Raw genomic sequence first — 2,554 nt, forward strand, 5'->3', positions numbered from 1 at the left:
CCACTTAAGGTCAATGAAAATATTTAGTCTCTCCAGAACCCCTGAAATCATACCCAAGCCTGTGAGTACTATTTAGAGTGTAATTCTCATTTTACGGCTTAGCGCGACACTCCTCTAAAATTATGGCTGAAGAAGAAGGAAGTGAAACCCGAAACTGCCCTACCCACTGTAATTCTTTTGATACTGAGTATATTCCCTTCCAGAAATATGACTTGTATATTAAAAGTTACAATGCTTTTCTACCTTTAGGCTCATTCTCATAAAATTATCCCTCCCTCTACAGTTGACTAGAAACTGAATTTTCATAGTGTGGAGAGCAAAATGAGGAGCCTCTGCAGAGAAGATATTTTATATAAGTCTTCAAGCCAATGAGATTGTAAAGAGAAAAAGATTTCTAAATAGACTTGAGTCCATGAGTAAAATTTAATTTATCAAAAAAAAAAATGATAAGGTGGATTTATTCATGAAGTGAAATTATGGAATCAGAATTTTCTCCTGGAAGAGTCACAGATGTTTATATGTGTATGCGCTTATATATTATGTATATGTTATGTACATTTGCTTCAGAAACTTGAAGCAACTAATCCATCACAGATTCTCTCCCTGTCATCATCTTTATTCTCCAGTCCCCATTACTTCTATCTCAACTTTTCATACCTGATGTGTGGCTTTGGGCAAAGGACCACATCTCATCTGCAGAATGAGGAGGATGGCTAAAGTATCTTACAGTCCTCCTGGATCCCATATCAACCTCATTTACACTTGCAAGTGAATTTTCTTGTTTTCTCTCCTCACCCCCTGGGAACCCAACCAGCTTCATGACCTCTCCTATCAATAATGTAAATCTCCCTTTCTCTGAAACAAGAACAATATTATTCTCTCTCCTTCTGTTTCTCCCTCGCTTTCTTTTCCCTACCAACTTCCACTTCTGTTAAGTCCAACAAATGACCACTTTTTGAGTTTCTAATATTAGCCATTAGGCTATCGGGCCTACTAACCCTTCATAGCTGTCTTTCTTCTGCACCTGCTGGACCCCTATGGTTCTACATTTTATAAGAATCGAAAGATTCTTAAAACATACTTAGTAAATACTAGTTTGCATTCTCTTAGGAATGCAAGTTCATGGCAGGTGGCGCATCTAATGTGGTTAGCTGGGCTTAGCTACATTTTCTATTGAGTAGCATATAGACCCATGATTTCCCAGATACCAAATGATTCCATCTACCTCATCATGAGCATCTGCTTCTAAATGCATGGTTAATATTATGACCAGACAGACACAGGAACACCCGTGTATAGTTTCCTAAAGTACTTTCAGGCTGACAGGTATTGTGTATGCTCGTCTGCTGCTACTATTATTAGAAGCACTTCATACTGACTAAGCTATTGTTGAGGATGAAGTGGATTAAGACTTACGAAGTCTGGGCGGTAAGCTTATGACACACGGCTTTTGGGGCAGGTTGGGTGGTGTACAGTTTTATTCAGCACCACACCTCAAATGATGAGCAGAGCAGTCTGTATCAACAGCACTTTCTAAAAAGCAGCAAGGCAATTCAAATGTTTGAATGACTTATGCAAATCGACCTTCCATCAACTAAGCAGATGAATCACCTTGTCTCTTTGTGCTTCTGTTTCTCCAAGAAGGTCAAGGGCAAAAACACCTCCCTCTTACTTGTCTTGTGAGGTTGTTTTGAAGACTGCAGGTAATGCTGGCCAAGTGCTTAGAACTGACATATATGGTAGAGTACAAACATAAATGTAATACCAAATCGCAGTGGACAGTCATTCCTAGGCCCTTCTGTTGATAGACAGAGGTATGTCAGTTACGTTGTTTTTTAATGCAAATGTCTTTATATGATGATCTAATTAGTAACTAGGGAGCCATTAGATACAAAGCACTCAACTAAGTTGCAATGTGGCTGCCCTTCAAACAGAGTCCTAGAGATAGGGGCAGGGCAGAGAGAGCAAGTGCCCTTGAAATGTGCGTGCAGGATATAGTATTCTTTCATGAACCACCTCTGTCCTGAGTGTCCTGAGAGAACCAACAAATAGGTATAGAAGATTCTGTCATGTTCCAGCAGAGATGTTTGATGAAAGACTATTGAATTGAGTCAGAACCAGTGTGCATCTGCCAGCCATTCTCTGTAGATCTGACCTATGGACCCTATAAACACCCATGTGAAGAAAGAGCATCAATGAGGGCAAAAGGCAAATCCAAGTGAGATCTCTGAGCAGATCTGGCTTCTTCAGAGAATACTTAGAATAAACTACAAAATAACAAAATTGAGCCTGTAGAAAAATACCAAGAACAAGAGAAGGAGATTCATCCTCAAACTCAAATAATTTGCAGGCCCCTGAAAAGATTTCCTACAGGAATCAGAAAAAAAAAAAAGTTTGGAAAGTTTTACCTTCCAGAAGAATGCAAAGTAACTGACGTTTTGAAACAGATTCAGAAAAGCGTAGGATGAACTAAGATAGAAAGAAAATGGAATGATAGGAAAGGGAGGTGAGTGAGGTGAACTCTGAAATAATGAATTAAAATCTATAATGGAGA

The 2,554-nt window shown here is 39.0% G+C and overlaps 1 pseudogene; it reads right to left on the reverse strand.

Annotated features, from left to right (window-relative positions):
* LOC102886996 overlaps positions 1 to 1,255 on the reverse strand; it is a 4,175-nt pseudogene extending 2,920 nt beyond the window's left edge.
* Positions 1,256 to 2,554: the final 1,299 nt, after the last annotated feature.

Source organism: Pteropus alecto, unplaced genomic scaffold (genome assembly GCF_000325575.1).
Source record: "Pteropus alecto unplaced genomic scaffold, ASM32557v1 scaffold73, whole genome shotgun sequence".
Lineage (NCBI taxonomy): Eukaryota > Metazoa > Chordata > Mammalia > Chiroptera > Pteropodidae > Pteropus > Pteropus alecto.